The 23461-nt window shown below is 47.4% G+C and overlaps 1 pseudogene; it reads right to left on the bottom strand.

The window, feature by feature from the left end:
* The window catches only part of LOC123067401 (ankyrin-1-like), a 142719-nt pseudogene extending 120011 nt beyond the window's left edge, over positions 1-22708 (bottom strand).
* Between the last annotated feature and the right edge of the window lie 753 nt (positions 22709-23461).

Genomic DNA, 23461 nt, shown 5'->3' with positions numbered 1-23461 from the left:
CAAACATAATTGAGAAACTTCCCAAAAACCGGAAGTAACAGCAGGTTTACAAGGGCTTGTGCAATAGGGGCAACACATCTGCGGAATAACAAACGATTTGGACATAAGCATTGAACATGAATCCGCATAAATATTAGCTTCCAGAATCTATCTAAAAAACTAATGGTGCAGCTCGAGTTAAATTGACGCATTAAAGGTCCAATAATCTATCGGCGTCGGTATAAAGCTTGATGAAGTTCACTCGAGTTCATACATGGTGCGCCGTTCTTGTGCTTTGAGGGAGCAGAGAACACGTGACTCGAGACGACTTGGCGATGGCCATGGCCAAAGAAGTCACGAGAAAGCTCGCAGATGGCAAGAAGGTCTCCGTCAACGCGTCACCAGGCTACTTGTGGAAAACAGACCAGCTCATCATCCGCAAAAAAAAAGAAATATTTTTTCCATCCGAAAAAAAGAAAAACAGACCTGCTCACGCCTCTGACATGTCTCTGCGCATCGTGATCGTAGACGTGAGGAAGGAAGCGATGACCCACTTTGCCGCCCGCGGCCACCTTGTGGCACGGTATGGTGGATCTCGCCCGGTTGTTTCTGTACTGCCATAGCCCGTAGCTCGTTTGGCCTCGGAGAGCTATCACTAGTAGAAAAAGGACCTTATATGAGACACATTAGTCCCGGTTCGATTTTGGCCTGGTACTAATGGTACCATTAGTACCGGTTCGAACGACTATGCATTAGTGCCGGTTCGTGTTGAACCTTTAGTACCGGTTCATGCCACGAACCGGTATTAAAGGGGTGGTGGCAGGCTGGCGTCAGGACGGGGCCCCACGAGCCCCTTTAGTCCCGGTTTGTGGCACAAACCGGTACTAATGGGCCAACCTTTAGTACCGGTTCGTGCCACGAACCGGCACTAAAGGGGTCTAACCTATAGTCCCGGTTGGAGACACAAACCGGGACTATATGGCAATTTTCAAACTTGGAAAAATCATAACTAAATCATCCTAATTCAGAAAAATACATATGATATATCAAAATTTGCAGAACAAAAAGATTGATAAAAATATGTCGGCGAATATGGAAAAATTTTGTGATTTTTTTGTGAATATATATTTTTGATGAATTTAAAAATATTCATGAATTTCAAGTGAATTTGGAAAGAAATCAAAAATCTGAACAAATTATGAATTTCAAAATTCTTCGTAATTTTAAAAATAAAAACAAATAATGGATGAGAAAAAATAAAAACAAACAGGAAAAGAAGAAAATGACAATATTAATGGAAAATGCAAACTAGAAAAAAGAACAAAACCGGTCGAAAAACCTAGTAGGAAAATAAACCAAACATAATTTAGAAACTTCCCAAAAACCGGAAGTAACAGAAGGTTTACAAGGGCTTGTGCAATAGGGGCAACACATCTGCGGAATAAAAAACGATTTGGACATAAGCATCGAACATGAATCCGCATAAATATTAGCGTCCGGAATCTATCTAAAAAACTAATGGTGCAGCTCGAGTTAAATTGACGCATTAAAGGTCCAATAATCCATCGGCGTCGGTATAAAGCTTGATGAAGTTCACTCGAGTTCATACATGGTGCGCCGTTCTTGTGCTTTGAGGGAGCAGAGAACACGTGACTCAAGATGACTTGGCGATGGCCATGGCCAAAGAAGTCACGAGAAAGGTCGCAGATGGCAAGAAGGTCTCGTCAACGCGTCAGCAGGCTACTTGTGGAAAACAGACCTGCTCATCATCCGCAAAAAAAAGAAATATTTTTTCCATCGAAAAAAAGAAAAACAGACCTGCTCACGCCTTTGACATGTCTCTGCGCATCGTGATCGTAGACGTGAGGAAGGAAGCGATGACCCACTTTGCCGCCCGCGGCCACCTTGTGGCACGGTACGGTGGATCTCGCCCGGTTGTTTCTGTGCTGCCATAGCCCGTAGCTCGTTTGGCCTCGGAGAGCTATCACTAGTAGAAAAAGGACCTTATATGAGACACATTAGTCCCGGTTCGATTTTTGCCCGGTACTAATGGTACCATTAGTACAGGTTCGAACGACTATGCATCAGTGCCGGTTCGTGTTGAACCTTTAGTACCGGTTCGTGCCACGAACTGGTATTAAAGGGGTGGTGGCAGGCTGGCGTCAGGCCGGGGCCCCACGAGCCCCGTTAGTCCCGGTTTGTGGCACAAATCGGTACTAAAGGGCCAACCTTTAGTACGGTTCGTGCCACGAACCGGCACTAAAGGGGTCTAACCTATAGTCCCGGTTGGAGACACAAACCGGGACTATATGGCAATTTTCAAACTTGGACAAATCATAACTAAATCATCCTAATTCAGAAAAATACATATAATATATCAAAATTTGCAGAACAAAAAGATTGATAAAAATATGTCGGCGAATATGGAAAAAGTTTGTGATTTTTTTCGTGAATATATATTTTTGACGAATTTAAAAATATTCATGAATTTCAAGTGAATTTGGAAAGAAATCAAAAATCTGAACAAATTATGAATTTCAAAATTCTTCATAATTTTAAACATAAAAATAAATAATGGATGAGAAAAAATAAAAACAAACAAGAAAAGAAGAAAATGACAATATTAATGGAAAATGCAAACTAGAAAAAAGAACAAAACCTGTCGAAAAACCCAGTAGGAAAATAAACCAAACATAATTTAGAAACTTCCCAAAAACCGGAAGTAACAAAAGGTTTACAAGGGCTTGCGCAATAGGGGCAACACATCTGCGGAATAACAAATGATTTGGACATAAGCATCGAACATGAATCCGCATAAATATTAGCTTCCGGAATCTATCTAAAAAACTAATGGTGCAGCTCGAGTTAAATTGACGCATTAAAGGTCCAATAATCCATCGGCGTCGGTATAAAGCTTGATGAAGTTCACTCGAGTTCATACATGGTGCGCCGTTCTTGTGCTTTGAGGGAGCAGAGAACACGTGACTCGAGATGACTTGGCGATGGCCATGGCCAAAGAAGTCACGAGAAAGGTCGCAGATGGCAAGAAGGTCTCCGTCAACGCGTCAGCAGGCTACTTGTGGAAAACAGACCTGCTCATCGTCCGAAAAAAAAAGAAATATTTTTTCCATCCGAAAAAAAAGAAAAACAGACGTGCTCACGCCTCTGACATGTCTCTGCGCATCGTGATCGTAGACTTGAGGAAGGAAGCGATGACCCACTTTGCCGCCCGCGGCCACCTTGTGGCACGGTACGGTGGATCTCGCCCGGTTGTTTCTATACTGCCATAGCCCGTAGCTCCTTTGTCCTCGGAGAGCTATCACTAGTAGAAAAAGGACCTTATATGAGACACATTAGTCCCGGTTCGATTTTGGCCCGGTACTAATGGGACCATTAGTAACGGTTCGAATGACTATGCATTAGTGCCGGTTCGTGTTGAACCTTTAGTACCGGTTCGTGCCACGAACCGGTATTAAAGGGGTGGTGGCAGGCTGGCGTCAGGCCCGGGCCCCACGAGCCCCTTTAGTCCCGGTTTGTGGCACAAACCGGTACTAAAGGGCCAACCTTTAGTACCGGTTCATGCCACGAACCGGCACTAAAGGGGTCTAACCTATAGTCCCGGTTGGAGACACAAACCGGGACTATATGGCAATTTTCAAACTTGGAAAAATCATAACTAAATCATCCTAATTCAGAAAAATACATATAATATATCAAAATTTGCAGAACAAAAAGATTGATAAAAATGTGTTGGCGAATATGGAAAAAGTTTGTGATTTTTTTCGTGAATATATATTTTTGACGAATTTAAAAATATTCATGAATTTCAAGTGAATTTGGAAAGAAATCAAAAATATGAACAAATTATGAATTTCAAAATTCTTCGTAATTTTAAAAATAAAAATAAATAATGGATGAGAAAAAAGAAAAACAAACAGGAAAAGAAGAAAATGACAATATTAATGGAAAATGCAAACTATAAGAAAGAACAAAACCGGTCGAAAAACCCAGTAGGAAAATAAACCAAACATAATTTAGAAACTTCCCAAAAACCGGAAGTAACAGAAGGTTTACAAGGGCTTGTGCAATAGGGGCAACACATCCGCGGAATAACAAACGATTTGGACATAAGCATCGAACATGAATCCGCATAAATATTAGCTTCCGGAATCTATCTAAAAAACTAATGGTGCGGCTCGAGTTAAATTGACGCATTAAATGTCCAATAATCCATCGGCGTCGGTATAAAGCTTGATGAAGTTCACTCGAGTTCATACATAGTGCGCCGTTCTTGTGCTTTGAGGGAGCAGAGAACATGTGACTCGAGACGACTTGGCGATGGCCATGGCCAAAGAAGTCACGAGAAAGGTCGCAGATGGCAAGAAGGTCTCCGTCAACGCGTCAGCAGGCTACTTGTGGAAAACAGACCTGCTCATCATCCGCAAAAAAAAGAAATATTTTTTCCATCCGAAAAAAAAGAAAAACAGACCTGCTCAAGCCTCTGACATGTCTCTGCGCATCGTGATCGTAGACGTGAGGAAGGAAGCGATGACCCACATTGCCGCCCGCGGCCACCTTGTGGCACGGTACGGTGGATCTCGCCCGGTTGTTTCTGTACTGCCATAGCCCGTAGCTCGTTTGGCCTCGGAGAGCTATCACTAGTAGAAAAAGAACCTTATATGAGACACATTAGTCCCGGTTCGATTTTGGCCCGGTACTAATGGTACCATTAGTATCGGTTCGAACGACTATGCATTAGTGCCGGTTCGTGTTGAACCTTTAGTACCGGTTCGTGCCACGAACCGGTATTAAAGGGGTGGTGGCAGGCTGGCGTCAGGCCGGGGCCCCACGAGCCCCTTTAGTCCCGGTTTGTGGCACAAACCGGTACTAAAGGGCAAACCTTTAGTACCGGTTCGTGCCACGAACCGGCACTAAAGGGGTCTAACCTATAGTCCCGGTTGGAGACACAAACCGGGACTATATGGCAATTTTCAAACTTGGAAAAATCATAACTAAATCATCCTAATTCAGAAAAATACATATAATACATCAAAATTTGCAGAACAAAAAGATTGATAAAAATATGTCAGCAAATATGGAAAAAGTTTGTGATTTTTTCGTGAATATATATTTTTGACGATTTTAAAAATATTCATGAATCTCAAGTGAATTTGCAAAGAAATCAAAAATCTGAACAAATTATGAATTTCAAAATTCTTCGTAATTTTAAAAATAAAAATAAATAATGGATGAGAAAAAATAAAAACAAACAAGAAAAGAAGAAAATGACAATATTAATGGAAAATGCAAACTAGAAAAAAGAACAAATCCGGTCAAAAAACCCAGTAGGAAAATAAACCAAACATAACTTAGAAACTTCCCAAAAACCGGAAGTAACAGAAGGTTTACAAGGGCTTGTGCAATAGGGGCAACACATCTGCGGAATAACAAACGATTTGGACATAAGCATCGAACATGAATCCGCATAAATATTAGCTTCCGGAATCTATCTAAAAAACTAATGGTGCAGCTTGAGTTAAATTGACGCATTAAAGGTCCAATAATCCATCGGCGTCGGTATAAAGCTTGATGCAGTTCACTCCAGTTCATACATGGTGCGCCGTTCTTGTGCTTTGAGGGAGCAGAGAACACGTGACTCGAGACGACTTGGCGATGGCCATGGCCAAAGAAGTCACGAGAAAGGTTGCAGATGGCAAGAAGGTCTCCGTCAACGCGTCAGCAGGCTACTTGTGGAAAACAGACCTGCTCATCATCCGCAAAAAAAAGAAATAATTTTCATCCTAATTAAGAAAAACAGACCTGCTCATGCCTCTGACATGTCTCTGCGCATCGTGATCGTAGACGTGAGGAAGGAAGCGATGACCCACTTTGCCGCCCGCGGCCACCTTGTGGCACGGTACGGTGGATCTCGCCCGGTAGTTTCTGTACTGCCATAGCCCGTAGCTCGTTTAGCCTCGGAGAGCTATCACTAGTAGAAAAAGGACCTTATATGAGACACATTAGTCCCGGTTCGATTTTGGCCCAGTACTAATGGTACCATTAGTACCGGTTCGAACGACTATGCATTAGTGCCGGTTCATGTTGAACCTTTTGTACCGGTTCGTGCCACGAACCGGTATTAAAGGGGTGGTGGCAGGCTGGCGTCAGGCCGGGGCCCCACGAGCCCCTTTAGTCCCGGTTTGTGGCACAAACCGGTACTAAAGGGCCAACCTTTAGTACCGGTTCATGCCGCGAACCGGCACTAAAGGGGTCTAACCTATAGTCCCGGTTGGAGACACAAACCGGGACTATATGGCAATTTTCAAACTTGGAAAAATCATAACTAAATCATCCTATTTCAGAAAAATACATATAATATATCAAAATTTACAGAACAAAAAGATTGATAAAAATATGTCGGCGAATATGGAAAAACTTTGTGATTTTTTTTGTGAATATATATTTTTGACGAATTTGAAAATATTCATGAATTTCAAGTGAATTTGGAAAGAAATCAAAAATTTGAACAAATTATGAATTTCAAAATTCTTCGTAATTTTAAAAATAAAAATAAATAATGGTTGAGAAAAAATAAAAACAAACAGGAAAAGAAGAAAATGACAATATTAATGGAAAATGCAAACTAGAAAAAAGAACAAAACCGGTTGAAAAACCCAGTAGGAAAATAAACCAAACATAATTTAGAAACTATCCCAAAACCGGAAGTAACAGAAGGTTTACAAGGGCTTGTGCAATAGGGGCAACACATCTGCGGAATAACAAACGATTTGGACATAAGTATCGAACATGAATCTGCATAAATATTAGCTTCCGGAATCTATCTAAAAAACTAATGGTGCAGCTCGAGTTAAATAGACGCATTAAAGGTCCAATAATCCATTGGCGTCGGTATAAAGCTTGATGCAGTTCACTCGAGTTCATACATGGTGCACCATTCTTGTGCTTTGAGGGAGCAGAGAACATGTGACTCGAGACGACTTGGCGATGGCCATGGACAAAGAAGTCACGAGAAAGGTCGCAGATGGCAAGAAGGTCTCCGTCAACGCGTCAGCATGCTACTTGTGGAAAACAGACCTGCTCATCATCCGCAAAAAAAAGAAATATTTTTTCCATCCGAAAAAAAGAAAAACAGACCAGCTCCCTCCTCTGACATGTCTCTGTGCATCGTGATCGTAGACGTGAGGAAGGAAGCGATGACCCACTTTGCCGCCCGCGGCCACATTGTGGCACGGTATGGTGGATCTCGCCCGGTTGTTTCTGTACTGCCATAGCCCGTAGCGCGTTTGGCCTCGGAGAGCTATCACTAGTAGAAAAAGGACCTTATATGAGACACATTAGTCCCGGTTCGATTTCGACCCGGTACTAATGGTACTAACGGTACTAATGGTACCATTAGTACCGGTTCGAACGACTATGCATTAGTGCCAGTTCGTGTTGAACCTTTAGTACCGGTTCGTGCCACGAACCGGTATTAAAGGGGTGGTGGCAGGCTGGCGTCAGGCTGGGGCCCTACGAGCCCCTTTAGTCCCGGTTTGTGGCACAAACCGGTACTAAAGGGCCAACCTTTAGTACCGGTTCGTGCCACGAACCGGCACTAAAGGGGTCTAACCTATAGTCCCGGTTGGAGACACAAACCGGGACTATATGGCAATTTTCAAACTTGGACAAATCATAACTAAATCATCCTAATTCAGAAAAATACATATAATATATCAAAATTTGCAGAACAAAATGATTGATAAAAATATGTCGGTGAATATGGAAAAACTTTATGATCTTTTTCGTGAATATATATTTTTGATGAATTTAAAAATATTCATGAATTTCAAGTGAATTTGGAAAGAAATCAAAAATCTGAACAAATTATGAATTTCAAAATTCTTCGTAATTTTAAAAATAAAAATAAATAATGGATGAGAAAAAATAAAAACAAACAGGAAAAGAAGAAAATGAAAATATTAATGGAAAATGCAAACTAGAAAAAAGAACAAAACCGATCGAAAAACCCAGTTGGAAAATAAACCAAACATAATTTAGAAACTTCCCAAAAACCGGAAGTAACAGAAGGTTTACAAGGGCTTGTGCAATAGGGGCAACACATCTGCGGAATAACAAACGATTTGGACATAAGCATCGAACATGAATCCGCATAAATATTAGCTTCCGGAATCTATCTAAAAAACTAATGGTGCAGCTCGAGTTAAGTTGACGCATTAAAGGTCCAATAATCCATCAGCGTCGGTATAAAGCTTGATCCAGTTCACTCAAGTTCATACATGGTGCCATGTTCTTGTGCTTTGAGGGAGCAGAGAACACGTGACTCGAGACGACTTGGCGATGGCCATGGCCAAAGAAGTCACGAGAAAGGTCGCAGATGGCAAGAAGGTCTCCGTCAACGCGTCAGCACGCTACTTGTGGAAAACAGACCTGCTCATCATCCGCAAAAAAAAGAAATATTTTTTCCATCCGAAAAAAGAAAAACAGACCAGCTCACTCCTCTGACATGTCTCTGCGCATCGTGATCGTAGACGTGAGGAAGGAAGCGATGACCCACTTTGCCGCCCGCGGCCACCTTGTGGCACGGTATGGTGGATCTCGCCCAGTTGTTTCTGTACTGCCATAGCCCGTAGCTCGTTTGGCCTCGGAGAGCTATCACTAGTAGAAAAAGGACCTTATATGAGACACATTAGTCCCGGTTCGATTTCGGCCCGGTACTAATGGTACTAACGGTACTAATGGTACCATTAGTACCGGTTCGAACGACTATGCATTAGTGCCGGTTCGTGTTGAACCTTTAGTACCGGTTCGTGCCACGAACCGGTTTTAAAGGGGTGGTGGCAGGCTGGCGTCAGGCCGGGGCCCCACGAGCCTCTTTAGTCCCGGTTTGTGGCACAAACCGGTACTAAAGGGACAACCTTTAGTACCGGTTCGTGCCACGAACCGGCATTAAAGGGGCTAACCTATAGTCCCGGTTGGAGACACAAACCGGGACTATATGGCAATTTTCAAACTTGGAACACTCATAACTAAATCATCCTAATTCAGAAAAATACATATAATATATCAAAATTTGCAGAACAAAAAGATTGATAAAAATATGTCGGCGAATATGGAAAAAGTTTGTGATTTTTTTCGTGAATATATATTTTTGACGAATTTAAAAATATTCATGAATTTCAAGTGAATTTGGAAAGAAATCAAAAATCTGAACAAATTATGAATGTCAAAATTCTTCGTAATTTTAAAAATAAAAATAAATAATGGATGAGAAAAAATAAAAACAAACAGTAAAATAATAAAATGACAATATTAATGGAAAATGCAAACTAGAAAAAAGAACAAAACTGGTCGAAAAACCCAGTAGGAAAATAAACCAAACATAATTTAGAAACTTCCCAAAAACCGGATGTAACAGAAGGTTTACAAGGGCTTGTGCAATAGGGGCAACACATCTGCGGAATAACAAACGATTTGGACATAAGCATCGAACATGAATCCGCATAAATATTAGCTTCCGGAATCTATCTAAAAAACTAATGGTGCAGCTCGAGTTAAATTGACTCATTAAAGGTCCAATAATCCATCGGCGTCGGTATAAAGCTTGATGCAGTTCACTCGAGTTCATACATGGTGCGCCGTTCTTCTGCTTTGAGGGAGCAGAGAACACGTGACTCGAGACGACTTGGCGATGGCCATGCCCAAAGAAGTCACGAGAAAGGTCACAGATGGAAAGAAGGTCTCCGTCAACGCGTCAGCAGGCTACTTGTGGAAAACAGACCTGCTCATGATCCGCAAAAAAAGAAATATTTTTTCCATCCAAAAAAAAGAAAAACAAACCTGCTCACACCTCTGACATGTCTCTGCGCATCGTGATCGTAGACGTGAGGAAGGAAGCGATGACCCACTTTGCCGCCCGCGGCCACCTTGTGGCACGGTATGGTGGATCTCGCCCGGTTGTTTCTATACTGCCATAGCCCGTAGCTCGTTTGGCCTCGGAGAGCTATCACTAGTAGAAAAAGGACCTTATATGAGACACATTAGTCCCGGTTCGAACGACTAAGCATTAGTGCCGGTTCGTGTTGAACCTTTAGTACTGGTTCGTGCCACGAACCGGTATTAAAGGGGTGGTGGCAGGCTGGCGTCAGGCTGGGGCCCCACGAGCCCCTTCAGTCCCGGTTTGTGGCACAAACCGGTACTAAAGGGCCAACCTTTAGTACCGGTTCGTGCCACAAACTGGCACTAAAGGGGTCTAACATATAGTCCCGGTTGGAGACACAAACCAGGACTATATGGCAATTTTCAAACTTGGAAAAATCATAACTAAATCATCCTAATTCAGAAAAATACATATAATATATCAAAATTTGCTGAACAAAAAGATTGATAAAAATATGTCGGTGAATATGGAAAAACTTTATGATCTTTTTCGTGAATATATATTTTTGATGAATTTAAAAATATTCATGAATTTCAAGTGAATTTGGAAAGAAATCAAAAATCTGAACAAATTATGAATTTCAAAATTCTTCGTAATTTTAAAAATAAAAATAAATAATGGATGAGAAAAAATAAAAACAAACAGGAAAAGAAGAAAATGAAAATATTAATGGAAAATGCAAACTAGAAAAAAGAACAAAACCGATCGAAAAACCCAGTTGGAAAATAAACCAAACATAATTTAGAAACTTCCCAAAAACCGGAAGTAACAGAAGGTTTACAAGGGCTTGTGCAATAGGGGCAACACATCTGCGGAATAACAAACGATTTGGACATAAGCATCGAACATGAATCCGCATAAATATTAGCTTCCGGAATCTATCTAAAAAACTAATGGTGCAGCTCGAGTTAAGTTGACGCATTAAAGGTCCAATAATCCATCAGCGTCGGTATAAAGCTTGATCCAGTTCACTCAAGTTCATACATGGTGCCATGTTCTTGTGCTTTGAGGGAGCAGAGAACACGTGACTCGAGACGACTTGGCGATGGCCATGGCCAAAGAAGTCACGAGAAAGGTCGCAGATGGCAAGAAGGTCTCCGTCAACGCGTCAGCACGCTACTTGTGGAAAACAGACCTGCTCATCATCCGCAAAAAAAAGAAATATTTTTTCCATCCGAAAAAAAGAAAAACAGACCAGCTCACTCCTCTGACATGTCTCTGCGCATCGTGATCGTAGACGTGAGGAAGGAAGCGATGACCCACTTTGCCGCCCGCGGCCACCTTGTGGCACGGTATGGTGGATCTCGCCCAGTTGTTTCTGTACTGCCATAGCCCGTAGCTCGTTTGGCCTCGGAGAGCTATCACTAGTAGAAAAAGGACCTTATATGAGACACATTAGTCCCGGTTCGATTTCGGCCCGGTACTAATGGTACTAACGGTACTAATGGTACCATTAGTACCGGTTCGAACGACTATGCATTAGTGCCGGTTCGTGTTGAACCTTTAGTACCGGTTCGTGCCACGAACCGGTTTTAAAGGGGTGGTGGCAGGCTGGCGTCAGGCCGGGGCCCCACGAGCCTCTTTAGTCCCGGTTTGTGGCACAAACCGGTACTAAAGGGACAACCTTTAGTACCGGTTCGTGCCACGAACCGGCATTAAAGGGGCTAACCTATAGTCCCGGTTGGAGACACAAACCGGGACTATATGGCAATTTTCAAACTTGGAACACTCATAACTAAATCATCCTAATTCAGAAAAATACATATAATATATCAAAATTTGCAGAACAAAAAGATTGATAAAAATATGTCGGCGAATATGGAAAAAGTTTGTGATTTTTTTCGTGAATATATATTTTTGACGAATTTAAAAATATTCATGAATTTCAAGTGAATTTGGAAAGAAATCAAAAATCTGAACAAATTATGAATTTCAAAATTCTTCGTAATTTTAAAAATAATAATAAATAATGGATGAGAAAAAATAAAAACAAACAGGAAAAGAAGAAAATGACAATATTAATGGAAAATGCAAACTAGAAAAAAGAACAAAACGGTCGAAAAACCCAGTTGGAAAATAAACCAAACATAATTTAGAAACTTCCCAAAAACCCGAAGTAACAGAAGGTTTACAAGGGCTTGTGCAATAGGGGCAACACATCTGCGGAATAACAAACGATTTGGACATAAGCATCAAACATGAATCCGCATAAATATTAGCTTCCGGAATCTATCTAAAAAACTAATGGTGCAGCTCGAGTTAAGTTGACGCATTAAAGGTCCAGTAATCCATCGGCGTCGGTATAAAGCTTGATGCAGTTCACTCAAGTTCATACATGGAGCGCCGTAATTATGCTTTGAGGGAGCAGAGAACACGTGACTCGAGACGACTTGGCGATGGCCATGGCCAAAGAAGTCACGAGAAAGGTCGCAGATGGCAAGAAGGTCTCCGTCAACGCGTCAGCACGCTACTTGTGGAAAACAGACCTGCTCATCATCCGCAAAAAAAAAGAAATATTTTTTCCATCCGAAAAAAAAGAAAAATAGACCAGCTCACTCCTCTGACATGTCTCTGCGCATCGTGATCGTAGACGTGAGGAAGGAAGCGATGACCCACTTTGCCGCCCGCGGCCACCTTGTGGCACGGTATGGTGGATCTCGCCCGGTTGTTTCTGTTGTGCCATAGCCCGTAGCTCGTTTGGCTCGGAGAACTATCACTAGCAGAAAAAAAACCTTATATGAGACACATTAGTCCCGGTTCGATTTCGGCCCGGTACTAATGGTACTAACGGTACTAATGGTACCATTAGTACCGGTTCAAACGACTATGCATTAGTGTCGGTTCGTGTTGAACCTTTAGTACCGGTTCGTTCCACGAACCGGTATTAAAGGGGTGGTGGCAGGCTGGCGTCAGGCCGGGGCCCCACGAGCCTCTTTAGTCCCGGTTTGTGGCACAAACCGGTACTAAAGGGCCAACCTTTAGTACCGGTTCGTGCCACGAACCGGCATTAAAGGGGTCTAACCTATAGTCTCGGTTGGAGACACAAACCGGGACTATATGGCAATTTTCAAACTTGAAAAACTCATAACTAAATCATCCTAATTCAGAAAAATACATATAATATATCAAAATTTGCAGAACAAAAAGATTGATAAAAATATGTCGGCGAATATGGAAAAAGTTTGTGATTTTTTTCGTGAATATATATTTTGTGACGAATTTAAAAATATTCATGAATTTCAAGTGAATTTGGAAAGAAATCGAAAATCTGAACAAATTATGAATTTCAAAATTCTTCGTAATTTTAAAAATAAAAAAATAATGGATGAGAAAAAATAAAAACAAACAGGAAAAGAAGAAAATGACAATATTAATGGAAAATGCAAACTAGAAAAAAGAACAAAACCGGTCGAAAAACCCAGTAGGAAAATAAACCAAACATAATTTAGAAACTTCCCAAAAACCGGAAGTAATAGAAGGTTTACAAGGGCTTGTGCAATAGGGGCAACACATCTGCGGAATAACAAACGATTTGGACATAAGCATCGAACATGAATCCGCATAAATATTAGCTTCTGAAATCTATCTAAAAAACTAATGGTGCAGCTTGAGTTAAGTTGACGCATTAAAGGTCCAATAATCCATCGGCGTCGGTATAAAGCTTGATGCAGTTCACTCAAGTTCATACATGGTGCGCCATTCTTGTGCTTTGAGGGAGCAGCGAACACGTGACTCGAGACGACTTGGCGATGGCCATGGCCAAAGAAGTCACGAGAAAGGTCGCAGATGGCAAGAAGGTCTCCGTCAACGCGTCAACACGCTACTTGTGGAAAACAGACCTGCTCATCATCCGCAAAAAAGAAAGAAATATTTTTTCCATCCGAAAAAAAGAAAAACAGACCAGCTCACTCCTCTGACATGTCTCTGCGCATCGTGATCATAGACGTGAGGAAGGAAGCGATGACCCACTTTGCCGCCCGCGGCCACCTTGTGGCACGGTATGGTGGATCTCGCCCGGTTGTTTCTGTACTGCCATAGCCCGTAGCTCGTTTGGCTTCGGAGAGCTATCACTAGTAGAAAAAGGACCTTATATGAGACACATTAGTCCCAGTTCGATTTTGGCCCGGTACTAATGGTACCATTAGTACCGGTTTGAACGACTATGCATTAGTGCCGGTTCGTGTTGAACCTTTAGTATCGGTTCGTGCCACGAACCGGTATTAAAGGGGTGGTGGCAGGCTGGCGTCAGGCCGGGGCCCCACGAGCCCCTTTAGTCCCGGTTTGTGGCACAAACCGGTACTAAAGGGCCAACCTTTAGTACCGGTTCGTGCCATGAACCGGCACTAAAGGGGTCTGTCGGTGTACTAAAGTAGGGGAACCTTAGTATCCCGAACTTGTGCACGGGCAGTCGCAGCACCCCACGGCAGGGCTTGCCGGGTGACCACCAAGATCCTCCGTAGTTCCTATTGGAGCCATTCAAGAACAAAGTGTTTTAACTAAGAAGACAAGGCCCCGGCGAGAGGAGCATGCCGGGAAGGTCATGGCCCCGGCAAGAGGAGCTTGCCGGGAAGGCCAACCAAGGCATTTCAAGGAACTTGCCGCGACGTGCCCCGCGTCCCGGCAAGACCCGGCGAGCGACAAGCTTCCGGGCGCGACAAGACAACGTCCGCGGCAAGGCGCTTGCTGCGACAGGTCGCCACTCTGCGCCCACGCTCCAGCACATGTCGCCACAAGACCGTTCCAGGCGCACGTGGCGAGAGGCTGTGCAGCCAAGCGGTGCGAGGTGGCAAGTGGAGATGACAAGATGGCCATCATGGCGAACGGTGGCGCCCCTAACGGTCGCTTTTCTGCACTGTTTGGGCGACGCAGACGGGCATTAAATGCTCTTGTCCCCTGCCGTCAGAGTTAGGTAGGATGCACTGTAGAGGTAGCTGTACCAACCGCAGCTCTTTTTACATTTGTACCCCTGCATGTGTTGCCACCTGTCGGTGACCCCTTGAGCATATAAAAGGAGGCCCTTGCGCAACGTAGAGGGGGTTCGACTCATTCGAAACCAGAACACTCCTACGCTCTCGAGCAAGAACATAATACAACCGCAAAGCAGCAGTAGGAGTATTATCTCTCCGGAGAGCTCTAAAGCTGGGTAAAATCGCTCGTGTGCTCGCCTCGATCCGCTCTTCGTGCGATCCCCGCTCCCTGCCGGACCGAAAGGGGCCCTGCCCCATAGGTGTTCGTTTCCCAAGACATCTTTGGCGTGCCAGGTAGGGGAAGTCGAGGTTGTGTGAACCCGATCCGGTGTTCACGCGAGCCAGTTCATCATCATCTTTATCGACATGCCACCAAAGAAGAAGGCTTCAGAGGTGGCTGGTCCGTCCACGTCGATCCCGTAGCCACAGGAGCAAACGGGCGGTAGGGTAGACGCCGGCGGAGGAACGGGCGCCGACGAGGGAGCTCACGCTGCTACCAGGTCCAAAGACAAGGCCCCGCAAACTTCAGCGTCCGTACATGCACCGCGCGCATCTCAGGAGGCGCGGGACTGATAGCGTCATGGTGCTCGCAGCACCATACGCGCGTTGGAACAAGGCCAAGCTGGTGGATCTCGGGGAAGTCAAGACCAGCATGCACGCCAGCATGCCGACACGAGTGAGGTACGGTCGCCTGGACGGGGTACTGCTCCTTCCAACCCAGTTGGAAGTCCGACCATATCCCGCTCCTCGCACCGCTCACCGCCACCACCGAAGACTCCAGAAGAAGCGTTGGCCCGAGCCCAACTGCTCCTGGATTACCCTCCAACGGCGGACAAGATCGACGATTGGAGGGCCACCATTCAGAGCCTCATCGGCTTCGCCAACGGCGACACTCCACGGCAGCCAGCTACATCACAGCCGCGGCAAGATTGCCGGACGCGAGCCGATGGCGACAAGACCGGTGGAGGTGCAACCACCATGCACTCTCCACCCCGAAGGCCAAGATCGCCGACTCGCCGGGTCAACCTCGACACTGACTCCGCAGCGTCATCAGATCCTCGAGCTCCCCGCGATCAGCGCCAAGTTCTTCAAGAGCGACAGCAAGAAGACGCTCGTACACGCATCGAGCATCGAAGAGAAGCGCGGCGTCAGTCAGACCAGCGCGCTGGGCCCACTGTCGACATGCATGCGCTAGGGGAACCAGGCGACTTGCCGTACGCGGTAGGTTGCCCTACGTTCACTCGTGAGCTGCGGCAAGTCCAGTGGCCCAGTACAAAGAACTTCAAGCCAGATGTACCAGAGAAGTACGACGACATGTTGCATCCGTCGGAGTTCCTAAGCATCTACACCATTGCGGTGCAAGCTGCCGGGGGGCGCGACGACAAGATCCTCGCCAACTACTTCCCGCTGGTGCTCAAGCCCAACGTCAGGTCCTGGCTCATGCACTTGCCGGACAACTCCATATCCTCCTGGGCAGATCTGTGCCATCAGTTTGTCGGCGCCTTTACAGGCGGCCACAAGCCTCATGGCCAGGAGAGTGATCTTCACCTGCTCGCCCAGAAGGAAGGAGAGCCCCTGCGCAAATACATTCAGAGATTCAGCCAAGTGCAGCGTAACATCCCAGATGTCCACCCTGCCGCAGTCATCAGCGCGTTCCATCAGAACATGCAAAACCACAGGATGAGGGAGGAAATGGCGATGTGCAAGATCAGAGACGTCAGTGAGCTCTACGCCCTGGCCGACAAGTGTGCACGTGCTGAGGAAGGGAGGAAACTCCCTGGAGAGAACACAGGAGCAGGGGGGTCTGACAGTGAGGATGCCGCCCCGGCAAGGAAAAACCGGAGGTGGAACAACAGAAGGAAGAAGGGCAAAGATGTGCTAGCCGTTGAGCAGTCTGGCAACGGAGGTGGCGCCCAGGAAACCGAACCTGTGGCGGCCGCCGACAAGTAGGGCGGCTCCGACAAGCAGTATTGCAAGATCCACCGCACCAAGGGCCATGACCTCCAAAGTTGCAAGAAGGTCGAGCAGCTCGTTGAGCCGCAAAAGGTTGAGTACGAGTGACGCGACAAGGAGAAGGCCCAGGAAGGTACTGGAGGATCCGGCAAGAAGCGTCCCGGCCGGGGGGGACGCCACGGCAAGGCCAAACAGCGGCAAGGAGACAGGCCTCCCCGCGGCCGCGACAAAGACGAAGATGAAGACGACGATGAGGAGATGGATGATGATGAGGCCGACGAGCAGGAGTTTCAGAAAGCCACAGAGGTTCTGTGCGTTGACGGCGGTGCTTCTCTGCATACTTCGCACCGCCAGCTCAAACAGTGGGTGCGGGAAGTTAATGCAGCAGAACCATCAGTTGAGTCACGCAAGCCTCTGAAGTGGTCCAGCACGCCTATCATCTTTGATGTTGAGGATCACCCTGATCGCATAACTGCGGTTGGGTGCTTGCCGTTGTTGGTCTCACCAACCATCCGCAACCTCAAGGTTACAAAGATGCTAGTTGACAGCGGGGCCGGCTTGAATCTGATCTCCTCAGCGGTACTCCAGAAGCTCCAGATCCCCGACAGCGAGCTCGAAGAGACTGGCACATACCAAGGAATCAACCCGGGAAGGAGCAAGCCGAAGGGGAAGATCACGTTGCCGGTAACATCCGGCAGCGAGCTAAACTTCAGAACTGAGAGGGTCACTTTTGACGTTGCCGATTTTCCATTGCCCTACAATGGAATACTTGGCCGTCCAGCACTCGCCAAGTTCATGGCATCCTCTCACTATGCATACAACATACTGAAGATGCCCGGTCCGATAAGTGTCATTTCTGTCCCTGGCGACAAGAAGGATGCCCTTATCTGCACTGACATGATCTATCGGGAAGCAGCAGCCGCAGCAGAATGCAAGCCACTTGCCGCTGAAGCGCCTGGAGGGAAGAAAAAGACCAAGTCCGGCAAGAGCTCTAATGCCCACTCCGGCAAGCGCACCTCTTTGGAGTGCTGCGCTACCGTTAAGGACGCACCATCGAGCTCCACCGGCAAGTGTAAGAAGACAAAAACAGCTTCACCAGAGACCAAGAAAGTGGCCGCCAAGGAGGACGGCACTGGTGGTACCTTCACCATCAGTGCCACGCTTGACCCTAAATAGGAAAGCGCGCTCGTTGCTTTCTTACGGGCGAATGTCGACGTGTTTGTATGGCAGCCGTCTGACATCCCCGGTGTTCCCAGGAAAGTAATTGAGCACCACCTTGCCGTCTGTCCTCACGCGTGGCCCGTCAAGCAGAAAGTCAGGAAGCAAGCAGTGGAGCGCCAAGAGTTCATCGCGGAAGAGATCAAGAAGTTGGAAGCAGCAGGCCTTGTCAGAGGAGTGCTCCATCCTACGTGGCTGGCCAATCCTATAGTCGTGCGCAAGGAAAACGGGAAATGGAGGCTTTGTATTGACTTTATTGATGTTAATAAAGCTTGTCCCAAAGATCCATTTCCCTTGCCGCGCATTGACCAGATTGTTGACTCCACGGCAGGATGTGATTTGCTTTCATTTCTTGACGCATATTCAGGATATCATCAGATCTTCATGGCAGAAGAGGATGAGGAGAAAACCGCATTCATCACTCCATGTGGCACATACTGTTTTGTACGGATGCCTTTCGGACTAAAGAATGCTGGTTCAACATTTGCAAGGGTAGTTCACGAAGCTTTTGAGCCACAGTTGCACAGAAATGTACAAGCTTACATGGATGACATAGTGGTCAAGAGCAAAGACAGAGCAACTCTGATCCAAGATTTGGACGAGACCTTTGCAAATCTGCGCAAGATCAACCTCAAGTTGAACCCCGAGAAGTGTGTGTTTGGAGTCCCCTCCGGCAAGCTTCTCGGGTTCTTCGTGTCTCAAAGGGGAATTGAAGCCAATCCCGACAAGATCAAGGCCATTGAGCAAATTGAAGCACCGAAGCGCGTCAAGGATGTACGAAGACTTGCCGGTTGCATGGCTGCTCTCAGCAGGTTTATCTCTAAGTCTGCTGAACGCGCCCTGCCGTTTTTCAAAATTTTGAAAAAGGCAAGTCAAATGAAATGGACAACAGAAGCGGAGGCTGCGCTGCAGGACTTGAAGAGATACCTGTCCTCCACTCCAATACTTGTCGCACCTAAGCCACAAGAGAAGTTGCTGCTATACCTAGGGGCAACCAATCAAGTGGTTAGTGCTGCGTTAGTAGCGGATAGGGAGGCGGATGATGAGCCGGCAACAATGTCAGACGCATCCAGTGACAAGCAGGGGGCTTCCCCGACAAGCTCTGGTCCCGACAAGGAAGGATCTACGCAGACACATGAAGAGAAACAGAAGAAAATGGTGCAGCGCCCAGTTTAGTTTGTCAGCTCCCTTCTATAGGGGTCTAGGTCAAGGTACTCTGGTGTGCAAAAGTTGCTTTTCGGCCTTCTCATGGCCTCGAGGAAGCTGCGCCATTACTTCCAAGCACATGAGATCACAGTTGTCACTCGGTTTCCGTTGAAAAGGATATTGCAGAATCCAGAAGCAACAGGCAGGATTGTCGAGTGGGCACTGGAACTGTCAATCTTTGGCCTCAGGTTTGAGAGTACTTCAACTATCCAGAGCCGAGGATTGGCAGAATTCATAGTAGAATGGACGCCAACACCTGATGAAGAAACTCCAGAGACGAGCATCCCCGTCAAGGAAGCAAGTAAAGAGTGGATCATGTATTTTGATGGTGCCTTCTCGCTGCAAGGCGCCGGTGCGGGCGTGTTACTTGTCGCACCCACCGGAGAGCACCTCAAGTACGTGGTCCAGATGCACTTTCCCAAGGAGCAAGCGACAAATAATACTGCAGAATATGAAGGCTTGCTTGCCGGTCTCAGGATCACGGCAGACCTTGGGATCAAGAAGCTCATTGTCAAGGGTGACTCGTAGCTTGTCGTCCGTCAAGTAAACAAAGACTATCAGAGTCCGTTGATGGAAGCTTACATTGATGAAGTGAGAAGGCTAGAAGAGCAATTTGACGGCCTACAGATGGAACATGTTCCAAGAGCCCAGAACGACATCGCTGATGGCTTGTCAAAGTGCGCTGCACTTAAGTTACCTGTGGAACCAGGGATTTTCATGCTCAAACTAACTCAACCATCTGTAGCACCATCGACTGGGCAGAGCAAGAAGAGGAAGTTGGTTTCTGGTGACTATTTTCCGGCAGAGCTCCCCGAAGCCGCCGCCAAGAAGGTCCCTAAAATCAACGCCAAGAGTGCTAAGGAGCAGTCTGCTCCGACAAGCCCTAGGGTTTGTTCCGCTGAAGCAGACACTCCCGACAAGTTTTGCTTCGGCAAGCTTGTCGGGGAACATCAAGCTCCGGCTAAGCCGCAGGTTCTCGCCGTAGAAGCGGATGTTCCCGCAGCAGCATATGTGCCTTTAGCCCTTGTTGTCGAGCCGCAAGCTCCAGCATGGGCGCAGCATATCGTCCATTTCCTTCAGACAGGAGAGCTTCCCGAAGATCAAGAACAAGCGGAGAGAGTAGCCCGGCAATCAAGTATTTACCAGTTTGTCGACGACATACTGTACAGAAGGAGATTCAACAGTGTGAAATTGAAGTGCATTCCCCGGGAAGAGGGACAGAAGCTGTTGGCGGAGATACATGGAGGCATATGTGGTCATCACATTGGCGCAAGAGCACTTGCCGGCAAAGCATTCCGGCAAGGTTTCTTTTGGCCGACAGCCCTCCAGGATGCAACTGCCCAAGTAACCAAGTGTGAAGCGTGCCAGTTCCATTCCAAGCAGATACACCAGCTAGCTCAAGCTCTCCAGACGATCCCTTTATCCTGGCCATTTTCGGTCTGGGGGTGGCGTCGTTCAAAAAAAGTATCGCCTTGCCGGGACGCAAACGACAGAAAAGCTAAGTTGCCAAAGTTTGAGCACAATTAGTTTTAAATTTTTTGAGTTATCTTCCTTGAACGGCCATGCTTTGTATGGAAAACCTGTGCGCGGAGGAACCAAATCGTAGCTAGTTGCGCCCTTACTTTGTTTCGAGTCCGCTCAACAACTTAAGTGTGCCGCGACTAGTCGCGACAAGGTTTTTTGCCGGAAGCGACACCGCCAGCAGGCTGCTGATGTCTCGCACTCAGCGCTCGCGGCAAGGGTGCCTGCGCCGGCAAGTTCTCTGAAAGTGTAGGGTAAAAACATACAAAGGAAGGAATCAAGTAAAGGAAATAACATAGCAAATACTGCCCAAGAAGAAGTTATATTACAAAGATAACTTGTCGCAGCACTAACTGAATTGTTCTCGTAACATGACTAGCAGCGGCAAGAAAAGGAGAAAACATGCGGCCTAATCTACGCGACCGCCATCAACCCTCCTGACTTCATTCAACTTGTCCACAATGGGTGCGACAAGGGCCTTGAGCTCTTCAAGATCAGCACCCGCCGGCAGCTTCTTGAGGACGTTGGTGAGGTTGAGGCCCGGGTTGCAGAAGGCCACCTTCACCAACACCTTCTCCAGAACTCTGGCGCAGATCGTGCGCGACTCGTCGGCCAGCTGCTTTGGGATCCTTTCCCGGAGTTGCTGGAGGGCCGTCGCCACGCCCTTGAAGAATAGAGTGAGCTTGGCGCTGGGCTGGAGGTCCTCGTCGGAGGAATACCCGAAACCCTCCATTTCCAGCTGCGCCAGCTCCTCGTCGATGACCACGGCGATGTTCACGAGGCCGTCAGTCCAGAGCTCCACAGTATCTCTGAAGGTGTTCTGGGTTTCGGCGGCCCTCGTCAGCAGCGCCTCGTTGGCCTTGATCTCCTCCTTCAAGGCCTCCTCCTGCTTCTTGGCGCCGTCCAGCGTCTCAGTCAGCGTAGCCAGCTTCAACTCGAGATCGGCATTGTAGTCTTTGGCGGCGCTCAGCTCTTTGCCCCTCTTGAGATGGCGACCCTGCAGCTCGCCGTGGGCGAGGGCGTCCTTCTCGCGCTCGCGTTGGAGCGCGGCAAGCTCTTCATTCATCGCCTTCAAATCGGCCTCTAGCTGCACCACTTTCACTTCCAGCTCCTTCTTGGAGGCCTCAGCAGCTGCGGCAGCATCTTTTGCCTCCTTGAGAGCCCCGCCAAGTGCTTGCTCGCGCGCAGCCAGCTCCTCCTCATAGCTGTCCAGATTGACTTTCCGCTGTGTCAGCTCGCCTTCCCGCATGGACAGCTCCTCGGCGGCAAGCCGCTGTTACTCTTCGGCTTCAGCCTTCTCGAGGAGGAAGGCCTTCCGCGCCTCGACAAGCTGCGCGCGCTCCTCTGCAATAGACTAAAGAGCTTCCTGATTACGTTCCCGGAGCTCCTCCGCGTGCTTCTCAATATCTGCTCCCGCCTGCGCGACAAGCGCTTCCCAGGGTTCCACCTTGGCTTGTCAGGCGTGGTAGAGCAACACTAGCTTCCGGAGCAGCTGCTCCTCCTCACACTCGCCGCTGCTGCTGCTTGGCGCGTCGACTAGCGTCAGCCCCGCAGAGGCGAGCACCTCCCCATCAAAAGTCTCTCCTTCGACCGGCGCCCTGGAGCTTGACGCCCAGGGAAGCTTGATGAAGACCCCGTCGCCAGCCTTCAAGTAGGCGCCGGGCTGGGGCTCTTCGGAGCCTGGCGCTGCGTCAGCAGCGGAGGGATCGGCGGTCGGTGTAGCGCCTTGCGCTCCTGCGGCCCCAGGGTCGTTAGTGCGATCGCCGGATCCCTGGCCAGCTCCTGCGCCAACAGCCTTGGCGGCCTCTTCGCTGCCAGGATCATCAGCGCCAGCCTCCTCCTCGGAGGCGGCGGCGTCATCAGTGTTGTCGCGCACGTTCTCCTTGCCGGTGGCTTCAGTCTCCATTGGCTCCGTGGAAGGTGGATCTGAAGACGGGAAGAGGGAGAAAAAGTCAAGCAAAAATCTAAAAAGAAGATCAGAAGAAGAAGAACCCAAGGGAAGTTTTCTGACAAGAAGGATTACCTGTGCTGGGCTCTGTAGTCATGGGCTCCACCACCGGGGGGTCGCTGGTCCCGTCCCTTGCCGGAGAACTGCCCCTTGCCGGGGACCTCTCCCTTGCCGGAGAGCGCTCCCTTGCCGGGGAATCATCCCTTGGCGGCGTAGTCGAAGCAGATAGCACCTCAGGGGCGGCTTCCAGTTGCTCCTGGTGAGCCTGTTCTGCTCCTACACAAACAAACCAACAGTCAGATGTCGGTAAAGGAAAGAGCACCCATGCGCGCCCGACAACAAGAAGTGAACAAATACTTACGCTGGGGTCTGCGCTGGGGGCTGCTTCGGGGAGTAGTTGCCGGGTCCGACAAGGTGGTCTCGGACGCACCCTCTGTCGTCACAACAGGATCGTCCTCGATGACAACCACGGGGACCTTGGCTCTCTTCGCCGCTCTCTGGGCCAGAGTCCTGAAAAGGAACAAGGTTCAGAAGAAAGCAGATCAGATACAAGACAAGAAACAGCAAGAATTGAAGAAATATAAGTACAACAGAAAAAATCTTACTCTTCTTCCTCCTCGTCGGAGCTGAGCGCGGAGAGGTCGAAGTCCGGTCCTCCTTCGGCACGACGAGGCGGAGGAGTAGGCTCCCTTGGCCGCTTGGCGGGAGCTG

Source organism: Triticum aestivum, chromosome 3B (genome assembly GCF_018294505.1).
Source record: "Triticum aestivum cultivar Chinese Spring chromosome 3B, IWGSC CS RefSeq v2.1, whole genome shotgun sequence".
Taxonomy (NCBI): Eukaryota; Viridiplantae; Streptophyta; class Magnoliopsida; order Poales; family Poaceae; genus Triticum; species Triticum aestivum.
The sequence above is the reverse complement of the archived record's forward strand: the minus strand, read 5'-3'. Positions and strand labels throughout refer to the sequence as shown.